This window comes from Propithecus coquereli, unplaced genomic scaffold (assembly GCF_000956105.1).
Source record: "Propithecus coquereli isolate 6110/MARCELLA unplaced genomic scaffold, Pcoq_1.0 Scaffold197, whole genome shotgun sequence".
Classification (NCBI taxonomy): domain Eukaryota; kingdom Metazoa; phylum Chordata; class Mammalia; order Primates; family Indriidae; genus Propithecus; species Propithecus coquereli.
The window spans coordinates 5,265-33,182 of NW_012144633.1; the positions used below are offsets into that span (position 1 = coordinate 5,265).

Genomic DNA, 27,918 nt, shown 5'->3' on the forward strand with positions numbered 1-27,918 from the left:
CTGAGCGCCAGCTGGGTGCCCAGCTGGGTGCGAGGACTCCAAGGTGAGGAGCCCTTCAGAGAGAGGAAGTGGGGCAGTGAGACAGTGAGAAGAGCTGGCGGTTCCAGCCCAGCGTGCCCCTCTGCTCCCTCATGATCCACAAACCCAGCTGTCCTCACGGGACCATCACGTGCTGACTTTGGGGTTGCTAAGCATTAGAGAAACAAGGTGTTTTATACAAGGCTCCAAGCCCAGTGTCAGGGGCCCATAGACAGTATCTATCACTTGATATCCTTTGACCTCCAGGAGTTTACAGTCTGCTGAGGGAGTTAAGGGAAATTTCTGAGTGGAATTAAAAGCACTGAGATATGTGCCACAGGTTCTTTGGCTCTATGGGACATCAGGAAGTCAGTAATAACCCTAGCTACAACTTATTGAGACCTGTGAAGGCCTGTTAAGGGTATCACCTATACTATGGCTGATGCCAGGTAATGGTGGTGGTCTCTCCCCTTACTCCACCCCGCACCCCCACAGTCCCACCCCCGCCGCCGCCTAACAGATGAGGAGCCAAGGCCCAGAAAGGTTGAGCAACATGCCACGGCCTTCACAGCTGCCTGGGCTGACAGTTTCACACCCAGTGCCAAGATGGTGTGTACCGTGTCCAGCTGCTGGGCTGAGAGCCTGGGGTGCCCGCCAGTGCTCTTGCCCTGGCAGCCCGCCCCATTGCCCAGTGGCCCGTGGGTTGCAATATCAACATAATTCCCACTAAAAAACCAATTAGCCTCACTCCTGAGGCACTGCCAACTCGATGGAATTCCCCAGAACTTCAGATCAACTTCCCCCACCCCTGTGCTGGGGGTAAGCAGAGAATAAAAGATACTGTTCCAGAGGACGACAGTGAACCCACTGTACAATGAAGTCATTTTGTTCTTTCACTGAACAACTTCCCTGTACCAGGAATTAGAATGTACATGTTGAAAAAGCCCAGAACCCTCCTGCTCCAGTGTGGCAGGCGCTTTTGTAAATGTGTGACCTGCTGGTTTTGCTGGGATGTGCACATTTCTAATAATGGCGACGATAAACAAAGAGGACTTTGCGTGGCAGGGGTGAGTCCTCTGTCCAAAGCTGCTGTTTCAGATGTTCCTCCACTGCGGAGTCCTGGAGCCTGCCCCACGGGCCCCACCGGGACCTGCTTTCCTGGGACCTGGCACACACTCCTAGTCCCTAATGATTGTGTTTCCCTGGGAGACAAGGGCCTCCCCCAGCCCGAGGGCAGGCAGTGACTTCAAATGAGGTCAGCAGCCCAGGACCTGTGGGGAAGGGCAGGAGACGGTGCCGCAGAGCCACGAGGGGTGGCATCAGCTCGCGTGAGTTTCTGGCCCTACCACCGTGGAAACCAATTAGATAAATAACGTATTGAGGACATTATGAGGGTTTTTCTAGATCAAGCCTCAGCTATCTTTTTCTGTAGTGGTCCAGATGGTCACGAGTTTAGGCTTTATGGGCTGTATGGTCTCTGTCACAGCTATTTCAACCTCTTGCTGTATCACGAAAGCAGCCATAGATAACACATCAATACATGGACATGACTGTACTCCAATAAAACTTAATTATGAACACCGAAATTTGAATTTCATATAACTCTCACGTATCATATTATTCTTTCCCCAACCATGTGAAATTCATTCGTTCTTACTTGCAGGCCGTTCGCAAACAGGCAGCGGCACAGATTTGGCCGGCCGGCTGCAGTTTGCCAGCTGCTGGTCTAGGTGACAGGCCGCTCCACAGCAAGACTCTCCCCCTGGTTTTTGTGTCACCCCAACCCCAACCCCCCCAAGGTCCCCCGGGAAGGGGAAACAAAAAACCCAACCCCGGTTTCCTGGCTGGCTCCTCCACTGCCCGTCGGCATCCACAGGGGCTGGCTGCAGTTGCCAGGTTACACCTGCTGGCATGAATTGCTGTCACCGCAACTCTGAAGTCTTGAGGGTCCAGCCACATGGGCATCACTGCCCTCTGGCCCCAGATGATCTTCTTGGCCCAACTTCCACCACATCCCTCCCCTAGTTGGGGAAGCTCCTTTCCCCATCACAGTCCCGTTTCCTGTGTTCCCAGCAAGGGCAGACTCCCTCCCTCCGTCCTTAATAGAGCTCCCACATATTGCAACGCCTACTAGGCAGCATGGGTCCACTCCTTACAGCTCCTTTCCAAGAACTCAGGACAATTTGCTTGGGAATTTAAAATTGTTCAGTCACTGTATACTTCCTGCCGGCAGTGCCCCACGTCCCAAGGCGCTCCCCCAAGGCTAAGGCGAGCCCTTTGGGCTCGCATCCTGGGTGCTCACACAGACTACAGAGCCCTTTACCACTTCCCTCAGGGGCCCTAGGACTGTTTGAAAGTACAGCAGCCAACTGGCCCCCCAGGCTGGGCACGTCCAGCACAGCCTGCCCCTCCTGACTCAGACCTCTCTGCCCCAGGGGCTCAGCGTCTGTGTTTGCAGCAGGCACGCAGGTTGTCCGAGGGCTGGAGAAATGATGACCAGGCATACCAAATGCCTGTGTGGCATGGAGGTTCCAAACTGAAAACTATCCATTCAGACTCGCCTTAATTAGCCTAAACGGGGATAGGAAGGGCCCTGACAAAATCCGTGTGACTCTGCAGGCTGTTCACGTTTGCAAGGGACAAGATGAAGGAGGGGCTATAACGAGAAGGGCTCTGCTCTGCCAAGAATAAGAAGGCTCAAGCCGTGAAGGAAGGTATCTGAAGAATACTTGGCCTAAATAAGAAGAACATGGAAGGGACAGCCCCACTGGCCAGGGAGGGAGAGAGGGAAGCGCATGACGCCACCATGCAGCCAGCCCACTCTGCTCGCTTCCTCCTGGGCTTCCCTCTTTTCCTTGCGAGAGGAAACAGGCAGTGAGAGTGAGACGTGAGTGGGGCCAGGGTTCAGATGGACTTTGCTCTGCCTTTTCCTAACTCTGTGACCTTTGGCAAGTTACTTCTCTGTTTCCTGGTCTATAAAAAAGGGGATGCTTACCTGCTATGGTTAGCATAAGGGTTAGAGGAGATAAAGTCAGTGAGGACCCTGGTGCTAAGGAGATGGTCAACAAATGACAGCCTGTGTGTGTGTGTGTGTGTGTGTGTGTAAACAAGGCGGTTTATCAGTAAAGTAGTGACCTTTACTTTAGTCCTCAGAATGCCTGATTAAAATCACCTGGGGTGCTAGTTAAAAATGCAGATTCCCAGGATCCCACCCCCAGATTCTGATTTATAAATAGTAAGTCTGGGCTAGGCCAGGGAATCATACCCAGATAGTTCTCAGCTGCCCTGAGTTTGGAAACCGCAGCCATAAGGGTTAAGGAAGAGACCCGTGACAAGAACAGGGTCAACCAGAGAGCCCTTAGGAGCTGGACCAAGGTGCCCAGCCTCAGAAGGTAACACCCTAGGGACAGAGAACACTTGAATACACATCACAGATACTTTTCTTTTCTTTTTTTTTTTTTTAGACAGAGTCTCATTCTGTCACCCTGGGTAGAATGCAGTGGTATCATCATAGCTCACAGCAACCTCAAACTCCTGGGCTCAAGCAGTCGTCCTGCCTCAGCTTCCCAAGTAGCTGGGACTACAGGTGCACCACCACGCCTGGCTAACTTTTCTATTTTTAGTAGAGATGGGGTCTCTACTAGGTAACCAGGTCCTCCGGCCTCCAGTCCACACCTGCCCCGCTGCCCAGCTCTGCGCTGGAGCTCCCAGGGGCTGGCTCCCATCTCAGCCTCCACTGGAGGACCCACAGTTACTATTACCATGACTCTTCCTCAACCTTGACCTCTTGGCCCTCCCTGGGTTCCAATCCCAAAATCCTGCTGCTCTTTATCCAGGATCTTGCCTATCAATTTTTATATCCGCCGAGAGACTTCCCATCAAAGACCTCACCGTTTAGGGTGAGACACGCTCTGCCTCTTCCCTGTGCACCGTGGCATTCATCAACTGAGGACAACTCACTCTTGGTGGCATGGCATTGTTCCCTTGCAGGTGCCTAGGGGCCTGCGTTCACCACTTATCCTCTCTGCCGTTGGCAGCTCTGCTGCAATCAAGTCACTCTGCTCTCTATGGCCTGGACTGCAGATCACTGGAGGAGACATCAGCCCTTAACAACTGTGGTCCCCAACCCCCGGGGCCGCAGACCAGTACGAGTCCATGGCCTGTTAGGAACCAGCCACACAGCAGAAGGTGAGCAGCAGATGAGCAAGTGAAGCTCCATCTGTATTTACAGCCACTCCCCATTGCTCACATCACTATCTGAGCTCCGCCTGCCGCCTGCCCCGATCCATGGAAAATTGTCTTCCATGAAACCGGTCCCTGGTTCCAAAAAGTTTGGGGGCTGCTGTTTTAAAGTATGTATTCTCTTGTTTTCTTGTAGACTTTAAAAGCTCATAGAGGTGTGGGGGTGGGGGTGAAAAAAAAGCCCATGGAATTATTCTGGGGACAAGAAGGACTTCATGGAACAGATTTAGGTAAACAGCAAAATGCTCACCCCCAAAATAAAGTATTAGCTAGATACCAGGGAGATTTGGTCCTAGCCGGCGAATACTGGGTGCCATCAGTTACACATACTTGTTTTACTCATAATTTGTCATGTTCTGGGATACCAAAAGTCATTCTAATAATGGCCGAATTTAACTAAAGTTTCTTAAACTTTTTAATCTTAAAATGTCCACTGATCCATCACATTCAATGGCAATATTCAATGTTTAAAGAAACATAAAAAAAAACTTGCATACAAACAAATTGCACAGTTTCCATAAAGATCTATTTCATTATTGGTGGTTGGCACATTTAACAGTTAAATACATTTAAATAATATATAGATGATTGCCTGACTATAGCATTGGTAACTAGATAGATAACCAATTCAACTAGAAACCAGCTAACAAGTAAAGTCTAAATATTTAAAATACAGCTCTTTTTAGATTCTTTTTGTTTTGATCACCTTTTTTGGGGGGTGCGGTAGGGAAAGCTTGCTGGTCACAACGGAAATACATTAAGGCTAAATCTTTTGTGATCCATTCCCAGAGGTTTCTTTCAGTGATTAAGCCTCTGACTCCAGGGCAAGCCCAAGTTTGTGGCCTTTACAATCAACGCTCTTCCCAGTCCACCAACGCAGACAGTGTAAGCTTCACACAAGGCCTCAGGATCTGAGTGTAGACCACTCCGATTAAACTAGAGTCATTGACTTTTATAGACATGGAAGCAGTGAGATGCAACTGATATTTAGCTGCAATGTCCAAACGAGTGCAGTAGGTACCTGATGTCCAAACAAGGTTTACTGAAGTATCAGGATCTTCATATACTTTCTGATAAATTGATCCTCCAAATTCTGTCCCATCATTGACATTAGTGTGCAGCTGTAAGTCCCCAGTCCTATAGCCCAATGCAAAGTTGTCCCTTGTCAGCTGTGATTTGGCAGCATCAACAGTCGCCTGGTAACCAGCAAGCCAGTCCTCATGACCAAAGACAACAGGTTGCAGGTCCAGCAGAATCAAAGTCAGCATCACCACCAAGGTTTATGCACTCCCTCTGGTAAGAGCACTTGATTTCACCACTTTTCTTTCCTGTGTTTGGTGAGAAGGCAGTTATCTTACATCAGTTTCAAACTGTGACAAATCTGGTCTTCAATTGTGATTTCTGTTCCCAGGGCGTTATCGGTGTTCCATTTTTCTGTGAAAATCAGACCGTACTCACACCATTTATATTTGGTCCTCAAGGTCCCAGGAGAAGTCTGATGCCATCCTGACTCTTTATCCTTTGTACATGACCTATCCCCCTAGCCCCAGCCCTTTTAGGGTCTTCTCTTTACTTCAGTTATTCTGAACTTCCTGATAAAGTGCCTTGGTCTGTGTGTGTCTGCATGAGTGTGTATGTGTCTTTGTGTGTCCATGTGTGTGTATGTCTGTGTGTGCATGTGTGTGCCTGTGTGTATGTGCACGTGTGTCTGAGTGTGAATTTGGGTGTATGTTTACATTCACTGTGCTGGGCACTTCATGGGTGATTTTAATCTGAAAGTTATATCCTTCCGTTATGGAAAATTTTTCCTTTATTGTTTCTTTAAAAATATTTTCTTCCTTTTCCCTCTCTGGATTTTCATTATTCATATGTTGGACCTCTGGGCTAATCCTCTAATGTTACTGTTTCTCTCTGGTTTTCAATCAGAAGTCCAAGATTTCTTTTGAACTAAACCAACTCATCAATAAAAACAAACCTTTTTCCTGCAGTGTTCAGAATAGGTAGGCTGTGGTTACGACAGAAATAAAATCTAGCAAGCACAACCCTTCAGCCTGTGGTTGGGGTCTGCTTTGATGCAGCCACCAGGATGCCCATGTCCTCTAGCCACCCCCTCCCCAAGACTGGGACCTGCAATGATGGGAGTCAGTGGATTCCCAGTGGAGGCTGGGTCTGATTTCCCAGGGGCCAAACCCTGTCTTTGGGAAGTGGAGCAAGGGCGGTGGGGAATGAAACCACTGGAAAAGTGATCACAATATCAATGCTGTTTTTCTTACTGTGAATCTCCTTAAGACCCTGGAAAAAGGAGTATTGCTAAATAGGGAATCTATTTTGGCAACTTAAGAAAGCCCAGCTCACTGGAAGACTCCCGGCCCTTTATCTCTTATCTCCCACGGCCTTCTGGTGCTGCACTGCTGACGCTACTGCAGCTCAGCGGCTGGTGTCTCTGGGCCAGCTTGCTTCACACATACCCAGAGATGCGCCCTCTGAACACAGCACTTCAAACATTTTACCTTCATGATAGAATTCTTCGCATACTTTCCTGCCTTAGTAAGAATAACAAAATGGCAATACGACTGCTAATAATCATGAACACTTACTGAGTTTGGCACTGTTTTGAGTCCTTTGCATGTGTTCATTAATTTAATCCTCACAACAACCCTGTGAAGTAGGTACTAGTATTATCAGCATTTTGTAGATGAGGAGACATGCGCAGGGAAATTAAGAATCTGTCCAAGGCATACCGATCGCACAGCATAATTTTATCTATTCCTGGCCTCTCAGAGATATTGTGAGAATGACCAAGGACTGGACTGCGGCCGTGAATGCAGACGTGCACGTGGAGGGTCCTAGGAGCTTGAGAACTGCACCGAGGCCCTCGCGGTCAGGTTCTTTGGGAGCCCACTGAAGACCTTGTGTAGGCAGCACCTACTCTGCATGTGACCCTGCAGAGAAACAAGCCCTGGAGGGGTCCCCTAGAAGAGGGAGGGCGGGGAGATTGGTGAGGACAGGGAAGAGCAGGGGACCAGAAGCAGCGTGGCTGAGGGGAGGCGTGGTGGGGTGGCAGACACAGAGATTCACAGCTGGCAGCCACGGCGGCTTCCGCCATCCCGCAGCGGCGCAATTGCTTTGTTACTTAGAGGATTGGATGGGCCAGTCAGACTTGGGCTCACCTGTGTAGACGGTGATCCTAATGGTTACCTGACCCCACTGTGTGTTAACTAACACGTGGATAAAATGGGGAAAATCATTCTTAAAATGTAGGTATGATCAACTTGGATTGACTCAGGTATGTACATAAAGTGCTTAGCAGGTGTCTGGAATGTAGTAGTAACTCAGGAAAGGGTCCTAGCTGTTTCTAACAATGAAGCTCTGGAGTGAGGCCAAGAGGAACAGTTGCCTTTGGTTACATAATACATTCTGTCCATGGCTTTGAATTTAGTCTCAGAGCCACAGTGCAAGTTTCTCTGGAGGGAGCTCGTTCTCTGAGAGGAGAACAGCTGGGCTAGCAAGCTTCGGCCCACGTTCCCACCCCACTGGGCAGCCTTCCCGAGCGCAGCCCCTTCCATCCTGGGCCTTGGCTTGCTGAGCCTGGCTGTGGGCAGTCAGATGACTGGTCCTCACACACCCAGCCCACGCTGGCAGGGATCAGGCAGCCTGCACGTTGAAGGACTCCTATGTCAGCAGCTCTGGAAGCCAGCAGGTCTGAGGGGAGACCTGAGACCTCAAGCTGTAGACTCCCAGAGGCCCAGCGGCAGACTAGTCTAGAACAGGGACATCAGCCCTGGCAGCCCATGGCTCAGCCCTGTGGAATCCAGACCGTGGTGGCTGTAACGGCCCCCTGTCCCTGCTCCTTTCTCCTCTGGCCCAGCTATGGACCCTACCCTGTACAGACAGGAGGACTCCACCTCCCAGAACCCACGCCCCCTAAGGAAGACCACCAGGTAAGCCAGCATCGTGGGACTTGGCCCGAATGCCCCAAGGAGGCAGCCTTTTCCTCAGCACGGAAGTGGGGGCGGGCACAGTTAGAAGGGATAGGGGTAGGGGACGCAGATCCAGAGAGAGGCCTGAAGGAAATTATCTTAGTGAACAGTCTGGAATAGAACATTTTTTTAAGAAGAAAAGTAATTTTAGTATTTTCAAATATTGTATCTATTATTTAAGGGAGAATTGATGCCTCAGGAATTTCCTACATTTTTCCTTTAGCATCAAAACCCACTCTTTAGATGGCGTCTCTTCCGGACGCCCACCATGCAAGGCAGGCTGGAGCAGAGCAGCAGTGCCGCGGCTGGCTGGGGCCGGGGGCCTGCCCTGCCTTGCGGCGCTCCCTCAGGAAGCCCTTGACCCACCTCCACGGGACCGTGGATCATGCTTTGAAACCCCTACACGATAAGAGGAAGGTAAACCGAGCTCTACCACAAGCAGCAGGACACTGAAGTGATAGCCCATGTCCCACTGTGCCTGGTGGGCAGAAGCACCTCCTATCCCACAGTTTAGAGGTTCAATTCATGTCCCATCTCTGAAATCCCACTGCTTCTAGACTGCTGGATCCAAATAAATGAGCGTTTAAAAATGTAATTTTTGAGTTCATGAGATGAGAAGATTTATACTTCATTTTTTCCTTACTTGTGTAATTGCCACCCAGTTTCACAAAGAAAACATCGCCAGTGCCTTAGAAGTCTCAAGAACCCCCCCCACATCACTCTCCCTACCCACTCCCCTGACTTTGTGATACTTTTTTCTTTTCATTATAGTGCTTAGAGATACATACAGAGGTGATAACACTATAATGAAAAGAAAAAAAGTGTTGGTAATTACACAAATGAGGAAAAAATGAAGCATAAATCTTCTCATCTCATGAACTGAAAAATTACATTTATATTAGTTTTGCCTGTTTCTGAGGTTTATAGAAATGAAATCATAATTTCACTCTGGTGTAATTTGCTTCTTTCATTCAGCAGGATATTTGTAAGATTCAACCGTGTTATTGCATGAAATGTTTCTACTCGCAGTAGCTTTTGAATATGTCATTTCTGTGTCCTTGAGCAAGTCAGTTAAGCGTTTTGAGCCTCGGTTGCCTCATCAGAAACTTTGGGTCAGAAATGGTTCGAGAGCCTCCTCCAATTTCCTGTCTTATTGGAGAAGAAATGAGATAAATGTAACGAAGGAGTCACAAATCACTCCTGGGGACAGAAGAAAAGAGAAGTAAACAATTTTTTATGAATACTGACTCCCTTTTCACTGAACTTAGAGGAATGAACGTATCTCTGGGAGCAAGAAAGAGAAGGGTGGGCACCACACCATGCAGGCTCTCTCTGCACTGATTGATTGAATTAAGTAATTAGACAAATATTAACCGAGCATGACTACTGTGTGTGGCGTTGTGCTCGGTGGTAGAGATATAACGATGAACAAGACATAGTCCCTCAAGGAGCTCCGATTTCAAAGAGGCAGAGGGAGAGGCAGTAAGCAAGTGGCTACAGTAAGGGCTGTGGTGAAGGTTTACACAAACTGCCTGATTAACCCTGGGGGAAAAATGGCTAACGGGGCCTTGAACGCTGCACAAGGTGGTGCAGAGGGGGTGACGTTCGCATGGGCCTTTAAAGGACGAGGGAAGAAGGTGGAGAGGGGAGCTCTTTAAGTCCAGGAAAGAGCATGTGCTTAGTAATCTATGGCAGGGTAACAAATTACCCTCAATGTAGCAGCTTCAAACAACAAACATTTATTACCCCACACTTCTGTGGGCCAGGCATTCAGAAGCAGCTTAGCTGGCCCACCTGGCCCAGGGTCGCCCCTGAGGTTGCGCTGAGAAGTTGTCCGGCTCTGCAGTCATCTGAAGGCTTGACTGGGGTTGGAGGACCTGCTTCCAAGTACTCTCTCTCGCTGGGCAGGTGGCAGCAGCCTTTGTTCCCGGATTGCTGTTGGCCAGAGGCCCCGGCTGCCCGCCACGTGGGCCCCCTCGTAGGCTTTTGGAGTGTCTTCAGGGCGTGTCAGCAGGCCTTCCACAGTGCCAGCTACCACACAGAGAAACCAGCAGAAGCTGCAGGGCCTTTTATGACTTAGTCTTTGAAGCTGCTCGCTGTCGTTTCCGCCTCGTTCTATTTGTTAGAAGGGAGCCCACACTCGAGGGAAAGGGAATCAGGCTCCACCTCCTGAAGGGAAGAGTACGGTGCTAAAGAATTTGCGGTCACATCTTAAATCTGTCACACTACACAGAGGCGTGAGGTGTGGGTATTGCTTGTGTGTGTAGAAAAGAGCGAGATGCCCACCATGGGTATCATGGATTAGCATGGAACAGGCGGAGTGAGGGGGTGCCTGGAGAGGAGACGTGATCTTGAGGCTGGACCCTCTCGGCAGGGCCTCGTGCTGCAGGCTGCAGGGTTGGGCTGCAGCTCGTCTCCCAGGCGCACCCAGCTGGGGCTGGGGCTGGGGTACCAGGCTCTCAGTGGGCGTAGGTGGTACGTCTCTGGGAGTCCAGCGGTGTGACCGGGCATACTACCCTCAGGCAGTGGGGCAGTAATGGGGCCACCCAGGCTGGTTCCCAGAGGGATTTGGCCCCAGAGGAGCTGTGAGGCCTCATAGCCAACAGTGCCAGCGTGCAAAGGGGGCTGCTGTGTGGCCCAACAATCCCTGCTTGAATGGTGGCAGCCAGCCCCAGTTGCACCCTGCTGGAGCAGCACAGCCTGAGCTGCTCCGCCCAGACCCATCTTCCATCTGGGAGGGGAGTGCTGAGTAACTCCCCCCCCCCACACACACACGCACACACACACACACACACACGCTCTTCACATCAGAGGTTCTGATCAGCCTGGTGAAAAACCCAGCCCCTCTCCCCAAGGAGATGCACATATACCACGTTTGTGCATTTGTGAGCCAATGTGGGGTTTTCCAACCCTCTTAGGCTAACCACGCACCTCTCCCAGCCTCAGGGGAAGAACTTTGCTTCTTGTGGCACCTCCTTCATCCAAACTCTCCTAGTGGAGGCGAGGGGCGCATGGGAAGAGAACAGAATCCTCGGAGTCTAATCTGAGCTCTACAGGTGTTCCAAACACAGCCCAGGTGTCAGCTGGACGCTCTCTCCCTTGAGTTCTAGATAAGGTTGTTTAAATAAGGTTGCTCCAAGCCCTCACTCACTGCCTTTGGAAAGTTCCAAGCCCTTCCTAAGATTTCCCCATTGTGGTTACCTTTCGCGGTCAACTCTGGCTCTCAACTCCTGATTCCATGGAATTAATTCAGTTTATGGATTACGCTGACTCCCCTGGGCTATTCCCCTTCTGTGCTCCTATGGTCCCAGAGCCCCAGTTCAGCCTGTCACATAATTCCACACAACACCCTAGATTGTACAAGGCACGGTGTTAATTAGATACTAGACTAAAAATCTATGGGAGGGAACATTTATGTCACAGCATTTAGGGCTGCCAGATAGTATCCACGATACCCAGTTAAATTTGAATTTCAGATAAACAATGAATAATTTTTTCATTGTACGTCCCCCCTACATACACACGATTTTCCCTAAACCTGGCCACCCTAACAACAGTACCAACAGCTTCAACCTGCACACAAGACACCTTTGGTCCTCGGCCTCCCCTCCACTGGGGCTTTCTCATGGTTCGTGTCCCCTCCAGGGTCCCCAGCACCCACCGTCTCATTGGCTCTCTGCTCTCTCTCTCCTGTTTCCCTCCTCCGCCTCCCTCCTTTGTCCTGCTGCAGGTTAGCTCGAATATCCAAAACCATCTGGTTCTGAGCACAACAAAAGGGCCTTTTATTCACTCAGATCTGCTCTCCTTCCAAGATAGTTCCCCCACTTACATAAATATCCTATGACAACACTCCTGACGTGAGCCACCGCAGTGACGGCAAGGCCTTGTCTTCTACTCAAGACAGTTACAGAGATCCCTCGCTGGCTGTGGGGTTTCTGGTGGAGGAAGCATGTTAGGCTGCACCATTCACACATTCAGCACACATTTATTGTGTCCCTATGACTTAATAGACCCTGGGTATAAAATGATGAACAAGATGAGGTGTGGGGCACTGAGTGGTGAGTGAGACCTCAGGGCTGGCAGCCACTGGACCTTGTAGTTGATGCAGGATGGAGGGATACCTCGTGAGCCATGAAATCCCAGCAGAGGGGTCAATCTCAGAGGGCTTTCTGGAGGAGGCGCCATTTCTGCTAGTCCAGGATGGATGAAAGGAGCTCACAGGCCAAGAAGAGGGGACAGATATCTTAAGCAGAGAAAATATAGGCACAGGGAATGATAGAAAAGTTGGTATGGGGGAAGATGTGCGCGAGAGGCTGGTAAGATGGTCCAGGGGGTTTGTGCTATGTTTGGTGCACCTCTGTTGTATGCCCCTGCTTACGGCAGAAAGAGCCCACTTCCCCTTGTTCCAACAGGAGAAGGAATAGAAAGTGTATTCATTTCCTATTGCCATGTAACAAATTAGCAAAAGCTCAGCACCTTAAAAGAACATCCATTTATCCTCCGCTCTGCTTCAGGGTGTCTCACAAGGCTGCAGTCAGGGTGTCCAGCAGGGCTGGGCTCTCATCTGAGGCTCGACTATAGAAGAATCCACCGTCAAGCTCACCTACGTGGTTGCTGGTGGAATTCAGTTCCTTGAAGGTTGTTGAACTGATGATCAACACTGTCTGTCAACCGGGGACCACCCTGTGCACCTTGCACATGGAGCCCTCTAAAGTGGCACTTGCTTCATGGAAGCATGCGAGCAGGGAAGGCAATGGAAGGAGTCTTTTAGCAAGACTGAAGTTACAAGTTTAGGGAATCTAATTGTGGAAATGACATCCCACCACCTTTGCTGTGTTCTGCTGGCCAGAGCAAGTTGTGGGCCCTGCCTACACTCAAGAGAGTGGGCTATACAAGGGCATAAATGCCAGGAGGTGGGAGTGTTGGGAGACATGTCAAGATCCGTCCACCATGTTAAGCAACAGTAAGTTGTGTGTATATGTGGTGGGGGGATGGGTGGGCAGTGAAGGGTTCCTTGGGGGAGGGAAGTGGCTTACTGGGAGAGAGGGGCAGGGAGACCTCCCCAGGAGAGACTGCCCACATGCTGTGGTACATGCAGGTTAGGGAGGGCCGGCCTCCTTCTGTCCGCCCTGAACTGGGTTGACATACCATCTCCGGAAGGGGCCACATGCCTCCGAGCTAGGCTGAGGCTCACCGCTACAATGGGCCATGGTGAACAAGCAAAGACCCTTTCGCCCTAGTTTCACCCTGGGACCTGGGACACCTTGCCAAGGGGGTTGGTGAGGACATGAATTAGGGTAGGGGCCATAGGGATGGGAAAGAAAAATTGGGAAAGGATTTGGAGGGTAATATTGGGGGCTCATGACTGACTGGACGTAGGAGGAATGGTGTGTGGGGAGGTGGGGGTACATTTCTACAGTGGGAAATCAGGTAGACAGTGCTGTCATTAACCAACAGAAGAAAGCATAGGTAGCAGCTTTGGGGGCTTTGGTCATGCTGATTTTGAGAAGAGGATGCTGATAATTTCCTACATAGTTTCAGGGCTCAAGACCAGAATGCGGGCAAGGGAATCACAGTGAGGAGGTGCTAACTGGAGCCTCCTGTGTGGGTCAAGGCACCCATGCAAGCAAGGGGACCCAGGGCAGATTCCTTAGGGAGCATCCACCCAGAGAGAACTAGCAAAGGAGGAAGAGCCAGGGAAGGCTGAGAAGGAGCAGCCGGAGAGGCCAGTGGAGAACCAGGATGGTGCGACGTCCTGGGAGCCAACGGAGGAGTGGTTGGCCGCGTCAGAGTTGTAGGGACAGGAGAATGGATGTCACACATCACTGTGACTTTGTAGAGTCAGGTGCAGGAGCAGCGGGGGACAAAGCCCTATTGCAAGAGGCTGAAGAAGAAATGGGAGGTGATGAGCACCAAATGCAGATGATTTTTTTAAAGAAAGGACGCTAAGGCCTAGTGGGCAAGAGCATGGGCTTGGAGCGCCAGCTCCGCCTCTAGGCAAGCCCTGGAGGAGTAGGGAGCAGAGTACCCCTCCTAGGGTTGTTGTGAGGGACATCGAGGTGGCGCATGTCACAGCATGGGAGACGCCACTCAGAACTCAGCCCTCTACCTCTGCTCCTGCTCCTCCCAGTCTCTTCTCCAAAAACGGCCTTTTCAAACCATTAAACTCCCCAACTCAAATGTTCCCTCTACGTGCAGCATAACATTCACAATCCCTGCATGAGCTGGCTTCTACTCATGTCCCTGTCCCTGCACCCTTCTCCTGTCACCCTTGAACATGTGAAGCTCTTCCAGACTTTAGAGCCCATCCATGTAGAATTTCCCCTGCTTGGACCACGCTTCTGACTTACCTGATGTCAGTCCCCCTTCAGGGAAGTGACAGCTTAAATGTCACTTCCTAAAGAAATCTTCCCTGGCCCCTGACCTAAGTCAGGCTCCCTGGTATCCTCTCTAGTGCCTGGCACAGTTCCAGGCACATAGCAGGAACTCAGCTCATGTTTGTTCGTGAATAAATGAGAAATGAATATCAACAACTGGCTGTGTGACCTGGACAAGTCACTTCACCTCTCTGGGACTCAAAGTTTCCTCCTCTGTGGTAGAAAGGAAGATTATGCATCTCTAAGATCTTTCAGCTCTGGTAATCTTGGACTCTTTAGCTCCCGTGTCTGTTTAGGTTTTTTGTAAGGATTCATTGAATAATGCATGTGGGAGGATTTGGGGAGTTACAGGGGATGGTGGGAGGCTGGGGAGCTTGGCACAGGTGTGGGGTCCCTACAGCAAAGCCCACTCACCCATGCTCTTCCCCAGCTACCCATAGGGCCTACAGCCCCTACTTGTGCCTTATGGGCAGGGGCTGGAGGACGGTCAGAACTGAAACCACAGCCTCCCATTTTTAGTGCTTGGGCTTCAACTCAATGAGCTAGGAAGTCTAACACTAGCATCTACTCCCAGAGAATAAGTACCCTGCATGGCCTTGTAAACCCAGACCGTGTGCACACGCCACACATGCACACAAAATACACATGCGCAATAACATAGAAAGGAACGTACACATGTACACAGAGGTACACAGGCACACACTCAATGCCCCGGACAGTCCTTCTGCATCCTCCTGAGCTCAGGAGGGCTCTGTTACACCCTGAGTCTCTAGGTCATTCTTTGCCCTGGTCTGCTGGTCCTGCCCTGGTCCCTGTCTCAACAGACCACGTGGCTGTGCACTCAGCCCCTGGGGACTTAGTGCCTTCACTGACAAGGTCCAAAACAGGCAGGGAGGGATAATAGCTTACAGGACTCTCCAGATGTCACAGTATTTGCATCTCCACAGTACAAGGGGCTGAGAAAAACCAGGTTTAGTCACTAGAAACTCTGGGGTATGCAGGTGCAGCTTTCGAGAGAACTGGGAAACAGCCGTATGCAGATGGCAACGGCATGTGACCTGAGCCAGTTTCACTGCAACACAGGCCCCCATGATCTCTTTGAACTCTGAGGACCTACGCGCCCCTAGGTGTTTAGAGATGATGAAACTGAGACTTGGGCATGTAAATGACTTGCCCAAGGTGTGCAATTTGCAATTGGCAGATGTGGGGCTCAGACTTAGGCCTCTGAGCAGGCTGCCGAACCAGAGCCACGTTCTGCTGCCACCCCCACCGGCTCCGCCTCTTGCCTCTGGTGTTTGGCCCCTGCCTCTGGGCCCCACCTCCAGGCTGCTGGTGCTCACCTGCCTCACAGGCAGCCTCCTGGAGCCCTGGCCTGTGTTGAGCAGGGCTGGGAAAACGGTTAGTTTTCTAGAAGCTTATGAAAGCACAGCCCGAGAGGACAGCTGGCTGGGACACTCCAGCTGCAGGCTGTGGCCCAGTGCTCTTTTGGAACGTGCAAGGATTTCTGGAGAGAAGCAACCATGAGTCAGAAGAGAGACAAACAGGCCATACCTGCAAACTGGCTGACCGCAAGATGGTCGTGCGGTGGCAGGGTGACAGCCTCAAACCTCTCTGAAACAGAATGCCCAGCTGATAGTCGCACCAGTCTGGAGACACCGCCCCCTACACACGTGTGCATGCGCGTGCCATGGTTGTGGGACTGGAGCATGCAGGATTTTTAGCAGTTCTAAAGGACCTTAGAGCTCATCGGGTCCGGTGTTTCCCGAACTACCCTGATGTGAAGAGTCTCATGAAGTACTCATTTAAGATAAATCCCAACCTGGGCCCTATTCTGGAACCAGTATCTCTAAGGGAAGAGCTAGGGAAGGTGGATGTTTTACCAGGTTCCCCAGAGATTCTTATCGCCAGCAGAGTTTGGAAACACTGAACCTAGACCAACCCCTTCATTTTATTAGCAACGTCTTAGTGATCTGGAGAGGGCGCGTGGGCTGCCCCAGGTCACATAGCGAGTTGGCGGAGGGGCAGGCATGTGGATTTCCAGCGCTGGATCCTCTTTGTTACACCCCACCCCGATTCTTGTGACCCTGTAGAGAAGGAAGGATGGAAGGAGGTCACAGTCACTGAGCACCTACCACGGACTGGGGTCTGCTTGACAATTCAGTAGTGAGAGCTAAGGGAACCCTGTGGGAGCCGCGCGCTGTGCCAGGTGCCTTTCCTGTCATGCCTTGTAATCCTCACAGCAGCGCCTTGGCTGGGACGGTCGCCCTCCTCATGTGAGAGACGAGGAAACGGTCACAGGGCTGAGCACTTCCTGGGCCCCAGAGGTCTAAGGGGCAGAGGCAGAATTTGAACGCGGATCTGTGAGAACTCAGCCGGAAGGGACCTCGAGAGCCCAGGCTCCCAGCACTGCACCTCGTATTAGCTCTTGGAGAGCCATTCTACGTGGTTTATTTCAGCGAGTGCTCATAGAAACCCTGTGATGTAGGTGGTTTCTCTTTTAAAACTGAAGCAGCTCAGGGTGGCGAGGAAACCCACCTAGCATCGTGCAGCCAGCAAACCATGACAGTGGGATGCAGCAAGGTCTGTCTTACGCCAAACCCACACACTTCTCAGCACACGGGAGGCTTCAGAGGCTCCTTCCTGGGGCCCAGACCACCTCTCCTGACAGTCCCAGCCCCACTGTCCCAGCTCAAGCCTTCGCCCCTCCCGGCACTCTGTACTCCAGGGCTCCTCTGCCACCCTGGCGCTGCCATGTCTCCATGTCTGTTTGTCCCTGAGTGCTATTCTGACACTAAACTGCTTTGAGGTTCTACAGCCAGGCTTGGTACACTTTTGGAAAAGGGCCAGATAGTAAATATTTCAGGCTGTGGGGCCAGACCATCTCTGTTGTAGCTCAACTCTGCCCGTGCGGTGTGTGTGGTGTCAGCCATGGACCATGTGTGACGGATGAGTGTAGTAGCTCAATGCAACTGTATTTCATGGCCTGCAGTTTGCCTGTCGCCGTTCTAGAAGAATGCCAGGGATTGCTTATTTGAGCAGATTTTCATTTGCTTCTGTTCTTTATGGGAGAGAAAATGTGTCTGTGTGGGAAAGCGTGTGTTCGAGAAGAGCCCCAAGCTGTCTGGCCCCCGAGACCCTGGTGCCCAACAATCTAGAGAGGACCAACTTGTCCTCAGGCACTGTCTGTCCGTTCATTCATTCATTCGTAGAATATTCTCAAACACCTGCCATGTGGCAGGTGCTGTGCTGAGCCTCGGTGAGACAGGAGAGAAGCCCCTGTCCTTGCAGAGCTTGTAGCTCAGTTACACCCGGGGTTACCGGTGTGACGAGTGCTGGCTAGTACTGGAAAGCAGGGACGCGACTTAGCTGGGACCGGGAAAGGTTGCTTTGAAAAAGCAACGTTTAAGCTGACTCCCTTGACTGGAGGCCTTACGAGTGAATCAGCGCAGGGAAAGGAACCTCAGGTGGCAGGTTCTCACAAGCTGTTTTTAGGGACTATGTGAGCTGCTGCTCTGATCCTTTTGGGAGAATTTGATTCTTTTAGATCACAGGAACGTCTGATTCTCCCACAGGCAGATGGACGTGGCTGTTGAGCCTGTTCCATGATCCAAATGGCCCAAACTCCACCCGGGGGGAGGGGAAGGTGGAGCTGACGTTTTGTGTGAGCTGGTGAATTGACACAGATGTGGACAAAACCACTGCAAAAGTGCAAAATTCCGTTCATTTCTTCAGGCTTATCCCTAAACTGAGTCTCTCAGATTATTCAAAAATATCTAGATCTCAAACTCTAATAGATAGAATGTTATTTTTTAAGAAAATCTTTAAAATTCAGCATTGTAATGTAATCTTTATTTAAAACATAAAATGATTTACTGCCTTTTTTCTTAAAAAAAAAAAAAAAAAGGAAAAATCTTATCTAGTTAATTCCTTGTTCCTTGGGCCCAAAAGACTCAATTTTAGTTTTTTAAGGAAAATATAAGAAACATCAACTACAAAAGTGAATTAAACTGCTACTTGAGTCAAATACTAATTTTAAATTTCTATTATTTTTAAATTTTTTTTCACAAAATCACTCTCTCATTTTAGAGCCGTTTTTGAGATCACACCATGTGCTAGGCATTGGGCTACGAAGTGAAAAAGACATAGATCGCAGGATCTATTTTTCTTTTTTAATATGCTCCCCAGAATTTGTATAGTCTTAGGAGTGTCTGTGCTGTTGATTTAGCTCAGGACACAGGTATGTTGGGTTGTGTTTAGCCCTTGACGTGCACGGCCTCACCTCTTTCCCCAACAGGACTGTCAAGGCTGCCTGCCTGCTCGGGCGCCGTGTGCCCCAGGCTAGCCCGTGGGCGGCACTGACTGGAGGCTTTGTGCATGCTTGGGAATGATGACCAAGGTAATGAAGAGTGTTTGGGGGCAGTGGTGACAGCGTGACAGAAATGGAGACAGTGTATGCTGGCCTCCTCCTTGCACCGTGCTCCTGGCTCCCTGCTGGTAATGCAAGATCCCCTGGACAGATGCTCTTGGCAGACGTCTCCCGGGCCGCTGGCTGTTCACGTTGCCCTTGAGCTCTGAAATATACACTCCAGGGCTCGCAGGCACTGCTGGAGGCTTTGCGTTCCCAGCACAGACACATTCTCTGGGGGAACCTGAGCTCCAGGGGTGCGAAAAATGGCTGAAAATAAGTCCCTGGAGCAGCTTGGTGTGGAGTTTCCAAACCACTTCACATCCAGCAACTTTCAGGAAGGGCAAGAGGCCATCCAACCAGGTCATTGAAGCGAGGCCCTTTCTTGAGTGAGGCTGCAAGAGGGTGGGCACTGAAGAGGGGCTGCCTTGTGTTTGAGGCACTAGCCCACAGTCTAGAGTGACAGGGACCTCGGGGAAGGGACGCACGGTCCTGATGTGGAAAGTAGGGAAGCCGGCCTCGGAAGAGGCTAATCGTGGTATGGAGGAGACCCTGCCCTGGAGCCTCAGTGTTTACTGCGGTTCTGTGAGGGAAAGACTGGGGTTTCTGGGTTTCCTGAGCTGAAAAGCATCCCTCTCGCAACCCCAGTGCACCAGGTGGCCCACGTCTGCCAGGCAGGCAGGGAGGGGCCCATCATCCTTCCAGGTGTTCGTTTGACCCTGCTACAGTTTCTAGAGCTGCCTTGTTTGCTGAACTTAGCACAGGAGTCCAGCCTGTGCACGTACCCACCCTCAGGACGGCAAGTAGCTTTCACCTGAGTGCCGATTCCGCTCCATGTTGGACCCCCTGAAGGACTTTGCCGAGACAGAGTTCTTAGGCCACCTCTGGCCCTTCAGAGGCTGTGACCAATTATTGACGACTGTCAGGGGTGTGCCACCAAATTACAATCTCCACAACTCGGTTGTGTATCAGTTGTGTATCCCTGCTACCTAGACCCACACGTGCTGTGTTGCGGGTACTGGATCAATATCTGTTGAATGAAATTTAACCCACCTAGAATGCCTCTCCTCTTAAGTGTCCAGTAGATTCTGTACTTGTTTGGATGGCTCAGCAGGTGAAAAGTGACAATTACCTTTTGCAGTATCCCAGGAAATCTAATTGTTGGGCAGAGCAGGAAGGAGAGAGTAGATGCCTTCATTCATCCGGCAGGTGTTTGTTGAGTGTCTACTGTGGGCTGAGCCACGGTCCGGGTGCTTGGGACAGCATGTGGTGGAGCTGGGGACAGACTGGAGGCCCCCTGTCTGCTGAGGTAGAGGGCAGTGAAGATATCTCACTGGGAGTTGGAGAAGTCCTGCTACAGGTCAGAAGTGTGTTTCCAAGTGGCTGAGGGGCTGGGTGAGGAAATTCTCCATGGGAGGCCTTGCTTGGCCCTTCCAGAAATCTTCGCCTCAGGCCTGACCGGTGGCCCTTCTCACCACTGCCCTTCAGGCCTCTTGGGTTTCTCTGGGGCGCTTGCAGCTTCCATTAGGCCGGTAAGCTCTTCTGTCTCCCAGCCTGTGCACACTGGTGGACAACTTGAAGCGCTTTCTAAATACAAGCTGGCTGCCAACTTCTGGCAGTCCTGGGGGAAGCGGATAAAGAGCGGAAGGTCTTCTGCTTCCAACCCGCCAGGTCGTCTCCCCTCCCTTCAGCCGGCCCCTCCCAAGGCCCGCTGGGCAGGTCTGGTTTCTCACCCCCAACACGTGGCATCCCTAGATAAGAAGGTTCAGAGAACCTGACTAGCAAGAGTTTCATTACCACTCATTTGGGTAAGTCCTGATGTGTGTGTCCTCCTGATTGGGTCCTAAAAACTCAGAAAGTGCCACTTCATGCACTTCAGATGGCTAAAGAAATGTTTTGAAAGCACAGAAGTTAACATGACAAGTTACAAAATAAATAAAGTTCTTTGAAGACTATCCTATAAATGAAAGCAGGAGTTTTTTTGGTTTTGTTTTCTGTGCATTGGAAAATGAAATAAATTAAATTTTTTACCTGTGGAAACATGCTCCCATGGATCTGTTCATGTACATTCGCACCCTTGTGTGTGTGAGGAGCCACATCGCACATGCTGTGCAGATGTCCATGTGGGAGCGCGCACACACACACACACATACACACGTACAACCACACGGTCACACTCCAGCCTTTTGCTCTAGTTTCTGATCTTCCTCTGTGGTTAGTTTGTAAAGATTTGTATATTCCACAACCAGGGACTTGGAAATACCTACGTGTTCACTGCTACTTCTCATGAACATGGTTTTCTCGGTCTTCCTCCCGTTACGCCAGGTATTTGTCATCAATACGCTCAATTACAAAGTCACGGGGATCCAGAAGCCTCCCAGGTGTGCATCCTCCTTCCTTCTCCTGGAGGCGGTGTGGTGTGGCAGGAGGAGCAGGGCCTTTTGAGTCAAAGTGACTCACGTCACTGGATATGAGTGATAAGCTGCGTGACCTTGGGCAGAGATGTAACCACTGGAGCCTCGGTTTCCTGCTTAGTAAAAACAGTACATGTGATGCCACCTCACAAGGTTGTGGTTAGGATTAAATGGAATGACGTACAGAAAACTAACGCTTCCTACCTGCCACATGGGAGATGCTTAGCAAAGGTTAGCTTCTTTCCCACTGTGACTAATAGAAGAATTTCGTCCACTGTAGGGAGGAGCCTTAGGGGTCATGGCCACCAGCCCCCAATCTGGGCTTCCCCAGCCCTCTTAGCACCCACACTCAGAATCAGCGCCAAGTCCCGGCTGGCAGCAGGCCCTCAGAGAAGGGTGGCAACCCCCCGGATTGAATCCCCTGGATGTAGAGCCCAGGCTTGACCAGCTCTAGGGGGGAGGGAGGAACTTACTTCTGCAGGAGGGAGCCCATTCCACCGTCAGACATGTCAAGTACTTAGAGAGCACTTCCTGAAAAGACTGGACAAGAATTGCCCGGGAATGGGTCGGCGGTGCGGGTGGCTGGCTTTTGGGAGGGAAATGACCTGTAGAGCACTGTTGATGCCTTGTGTTTGTCCCCAGGATCAGGAAGAGAGCATGGTCCTTCCATTGAGATCCTTCACTTGCTGCTGCGTGTCGCCAACAGCCTTGCTTGCAAGGACAAACTAAAGACACGGAATGTATTTTCTTTTTCCTCTGATGATGATATATATTTTTTTAATTTCAGCATATTATGGGGGTACAGATGTTTAGGTTATATATGTTGCCCTTGCCTGCCCACTCCCCCCCAAGTCCGAGTTTCAAGTGTGTCCATCCCTTGGATGGTGTGCATTGCACTCTTTGTGTATGCAAATACCCGTCCCCTCCTCCCCCCTCTCCCCTCCTTCCCCCATCCAACATCCAATAGATGTTATTCTTATATATACACTTATATGTTGATCAGTTAATACCAGTTTGATGGTGAGTACATGTGGTGCTTGTCTTTCCATTCTTGGGATACCTCACTTAGTAGAATGGGTTCCAGCTCTATCCAGGAGTATACAAGAGGTGCTATATCACCATTGTTTCTTAAAGCTGAATAGTACTCCATGGTATACATATACCACATTTTATTAATCCACTCATGTATTGATGGACACTTGGGTTGTTTCCACATCTTTGCAATTGTGAATTTTGCTGCTATAAACATTCGGGTGCAGGTGTCTTTCTTATACAGTATCATTTGGTCTTTTGGGTAGATGCCCAGTAATGGGATTGCTGGATCGAATGGTAATTCTACTTGTATCTCTTTAAGATATCTCCATATTGCTTTCCACAGAGGTTACACTAGTTTGCAGTCCCACCAGCAGTGTATGAGTGTTCCTATCTCTCCGCATCCACACCAACATTTATTGTTTTGGGACTTTTTGATAAAGGCCAGTCTCGCTGGAGATAAGTGATATCTCATTGTGGTTTTGATTTGCATTTCCCTGATGATTAGAGATGTTGAACATTGTTTCATATGTTTTTTGGCCATTATTCTGTCTTCTTTTGAAAAATTTCTGTTCATGTCCTTTGCCCACTTTTTCGATAGGGTTGTTTGATTTTTTCTTGTTGATTTTCCTGAGTTCTAAGTAGATTCTGGTTACCAGCCCTTTATTGGATTTGTAGCATGCAAAAATTTTCTCCCATTCTGTAGGTTGTCTGTTTGCTCTTGTGACAGTTTCTTTGGCAGTACAGAAGCTTTTTAATTTGATCAGGTCCCATTTATTTATTTTGGTTGTTGCTGTGATTGCCTTTGGGGTCTTCTTCATAAATTCTTTGCCTAGGCCAATGTCTAGAAGAGTATTTGCAACATCTTCCTCTAGAATTCTAATAGTTTCACTCCTTAGGTTTAAATCTGTTACCCAGGGTGAGTTGATTTTTGTGAGAGGTGAAAGGTGTGGATCCTGCTTCAGTCTTCTACATGTGGCTATCCAGTTTTCCCAGCAACATTTATTGAATAAGGATTCTTTTCCCCAGTGTATGTTTTTCTCTGCTTTATCAAAGATTAGATGGCTATATGAGGACGGTTTTATATCCGAGTTCTCAGTTCTGTTCCACTGGTCATCTGATGATGATATTAACTGGGCACTACCATGGATCAAAGCCACAGCCCTGACCGCATCGTGTTGCTTCTGGGCAACAACTGAACAAATTCAAATGTGAATTTAAAGCACACACATTTCTAGAAGTCAGAAGCCTTAAATCTCAACTATTTACATGAGTAGATACCAACTATCTGTGATGACTTTTGTCACTGTTTTACTATTTTCTGTTGGCTTACTGGAAACCTCATTCCATGTAGGAGAAGAAAGAAGAAGTGGCACCTTGATGATGTCTCAGAAACTGTGGCTGGGGACTTCCCTCCTGGAAGAACGTGCATAATTAGTCATTTCAGAGACTCTGTTTTAGTACAAGGTGGTCATAGGGCGGCCATGTGATTCAGGAAAGTTAGGAGGCTTTGGTTCTAATCCCAGTTCACCTTCAAAATGGCTGTGGGATCTTGGGAAACTCACCCTCTCTGAGCCTAGTTCTCTCCTCTGTAATCGAGGGGGCAGATAGAATGCCGTCTAAGGTTTTATTCCTGCTCTGACATTTTGTGATTTTAGTGCAACCACAAAACTCACAGATCTGCAGAACTTCAGTCCAGCTCCTCATCACTTTCCTGTGGAGCCACGAGGAGATTCTGTTAACAGAACTCAAGGTCTCTTTCTGGGCCAGTCCTTCCTCGGTGCTCCTCAGGCATTCGGATACCCGAGTGGCCCTTCTCAAATAGAGCACTAATGCCTTTCCCCCTTTTAAAAATTTCCATTAGGAACTATTTGCCACTTTTTCATTCGTGACTATAGGTTTCGTTTTTCTTTTTCTTCACATGTCTAGTACATTTTGATTGTGTGCTAGACTTTATGAGTGATCCTTGGTAGGGAGCCTAGATTTTCTTGTCTTCCTGTGAAGCGCGGTGAGTTTTGTTCTGGCACTTAGATTACTAGCATAGCTTTTTGGTCCTGCCAGGCTTGGTTTTATGCTTGGTTAGGGCGTATCTATTTCTGTTTCTGACTTAGCCCTAGGGGCATGCCTCTTTTCCTACAGTGTGTTCCCTACCCTAAAGTATGGTCTTTCTAATATCACCGCTGAAAGCCTGAGGTGCTCGGTAAGGTCTTTCCGCTCTGCCTGGAACTCCAGTGTCTCCAGTACTGCACGATCTCTAGTGTCACTATCTGCTCTCAGCCCCGTGGCAGGTGACCTTTGCTAGGCAATGCAGAGTCTCACTCGGTGCGTATGCACCCTAGCCCTTGACCAAGACCCATGAGCGATGCCTGCCCAGATCTCTGCCTCATCCCCCAATACACGTCCCATGTGTAGCTCTCTTTCCTCCCTCACCCTGCCCCACACATCCCAGCTGCTGCAGCAGCCCAGAACTCCTCCTCAGCCATCTCTGCTCGGCTTGAGCTCCATCTCCTTGTGCCGTGGAAGGAAGAGCTCCCTGGGCAGAGGACTAAGCTGATCATGGGCCTTAAGTTGTGTGTTTCTCTTCTCTCAAGGATCACAGTCCTGCACCACCTGTTGTTCATTACCTGAAAACAATCGCCTCATATATTTTGTCCAGTTTTATGATTGTTTTTGACAGAAGGGCAAGTCTAGTACTAGTTAGGCTGTCATTTATTGGAAACTAAATCCCCACATTTCACAGCCAGAAGTCTATAGATAACATCTAAAGCAGAAGACTTAAGAAACAACCACATTGGCTGGGCACGGTGGTTCACGCCTATAATCCTAGCGCTCTGGGAGGCCGAGGCGGGCGGATTGTTTGAGCTCAGGAGTTCGAAACCAGCCTGAGCAAGAGCGAGACCCGGTCTCTACTAAAAATAGAAAGAAATTAATCGGACAACTAAAAATATACAGAAAAAATTAGCTGGGCATGGTGGCGCATGCCTGTAGTCCCAGCTACTCGGGAGGCTGAGGCAGAAGGATCGCTTGAGCCCAGGAGTGTGAGGTTGCTGTGAGCTAGGCTGACGCCACGGCACTCACTCTAGCCCGGGCAAAAGAGTGAGACTCTGTCTCAAAAAAAAAAAAAGAAACAACCACATAGGCATATTTTCCAGATATGAAAGCAATCTGTAGGCGATCCAAAGACAGAGGTGATTCAAAGTAATTTCCTCTACTCTGGGATTGGGGCTGGCTGTGGTGAGGGTTGGGGCTGGGCTTTTTTAAGAAAAGGTTCTTTTGTACAATTTGATTTTTTTAAAACCATGTGTAGGTGTTATTGGCTCTTGTTTATCTTTGTATAAAGCCCAACCAATCTTTGTTTAGCATTACACACTCTTTGCGTTTAGCCCTTCACCCACCTGCCCCATGCACTTCGAATTCCTCAGCTATGATCTTCTCACCATTGTCTTTACGCGCCATGCTCACAGCGGGATGTTTTGGCCCCACCTAGACGACGCTACACTGTTTATCTCGCCATTTTGATTCTGAGGCCCTATTGCCCCTCACGCTTTGGACTTTGGGGGGGGTCCCTGTGTCTGTGTTTGCAGGCAGTGTGCCAGGGCACTAGGCCTGTGCTGGTCTCTTAGTCTCACCTTGTGTGCATTTTCTCCCCATCAGCCTGTCTCACTGTTTCCCACAGATTCACCCAGTTTTCTCATGGGTAACTTAAGAAACAAGTACAAATGCTCAGTGGTTTACCCAATTCATAATGAATATTGCTAGTGGAATAATCAAAGTGGCACAAAAGGGGCAAAAATTGTACTTGGCAAAATTGTTTTTTAAGCAAAAAAATTAACAACATAATAAAATACCCTAGACTATATTGATTTGTACAAAATTTGAGCCAGGAAAGTCAAAGTTGGTAGAAATAAAGGCATATGTATCTCCACCACAATGATAAAAGCTTTATTTTATGTGAATAAAACAAACAGATCAATGAATGAAACCAGTACTGTGCAATGCAAAAGGAAAAAAAGAATAATTATGGTAACATAAAAGCAAAAATGGAAAGAATAGGAAGCTATTTAACTACCTTATATTAGAAAATTGATGAAGGAAACAAATTGGCTCAATAGTTATGCTGGAAAAAAAATTTTTTTAGCGAAAATTCATTAATGCTGATGTAATTCTGATGAAAATATTTCTATTTAAAATATCCCCAGGATGAAAATGATGGGTTCCAAATGTCCACTGTGTTCTTCCATTTCTCCACATTTTTGTCCAAGGTCATCCTTCTGTCTACAAGATGCTCTTCTGACTTGGCCCCTGCCCAACGTCTACCCACCCCTCAGGAAGCCCATGCGTCACCTCCTCTGTGAAGCCTTCCCTGCAATGCAAGAAGCAGCTGGCCCCTCCTCCTCTGCACACGCAGCATTCTCTGCCCATCCCTTTCTGTGGCTTGACTGTGCTGCGGGAAGCAGGCCTCTGTCTGCAGGCTGTGAGCTCTTGGAAGGTAAGTGGTTTGGGATTTCCAGTGTCCACCAGAGTTTTTGGTTCAGTCCATATTTATGCAATATGTGAGTGAGTTCTGTATGTAGCCCTTGACCGACTACTAGAAAACAAGAGGAGGAGATGCACCCAGGTGACTGAGACACAGCCCCTACCCTCAGGGAGTTCACCATCGGGCAGGCAGAGGGCTAAGGGAAATTTAAAAAATGGCCTTGGAAGGCAGTGAGAGGCACTGTGCCCAGGGGGGTGAGCCCAGAGTTGCTGAGGGAATCCAGGATTTCTTTCTTAAAAATAAAGTGGATATTTCTACTGCATTACAACTTATTTAATAATGGAAAAACATAACAAAAGAAAAGAAAATCACCCATATTTCTATCCCATAAGATAACCGTTTTATTTTTTTTTTCAGATTTTGTTCTCTCTGTGTAAGTTTTGAGGCTTTAAGAGAAACCTTTTATTTTTAAATAATTATAAACTCACAGAAAGTTGCAAGAACAGAACAGAGAGGTCCCACGTGCCCTTCAGCCAGTTTCCCCCACTGGTAACATCTTACATAAATATAACACAATCTCAAAACCAGGAAAATGGCATTGGTACAATCCCCGGATCTTATTCAGGTTTCACCAGTTTTATATGCTACAGCTTTTTGTTAACATAGTTTTAATGGTCTCTATCTTATTTCCTCAATTAGGGAGCCTAGATTTTCTTGTCTTCCTGTGAAGCGCGGTGAGTTTTGTTCTGGCACTTAGATTACTAGCACAGCTTTTTGGTCCTGCCAGGCTTGGTTTTATGCTTGGTTAGGGCATATCTATTTCTGTTTCTGACTTAGCCCTAGGGGCATGCCTCTTTTCCTACAGTGTGTTCCCTACCCTAAAGTATGGTCTTTCTAATATCACCGCTGAAAGCCTGAGGTGCTCAGTAAGGTCTTTCCGCTCTGCCTGGAACTCCAGTGTCTCCAGTACTGC

At 49.2% G+C, this 27,918-nt stretch overlaps 1 pseudogene; it reads right to left on the reverse strand.

Moving 5' to 3' along the window:
- Nucleotides 1-5,065: 5,065 nt before the first annotated feature.
- On the reverse strand, nucleotides 5,066-8,706 carry LOC105809583 (annotated as a pseudogene).
- Between the last annotated feature and the right edge of the window lie 19,212 nt (nucleotides 8,707-27,918).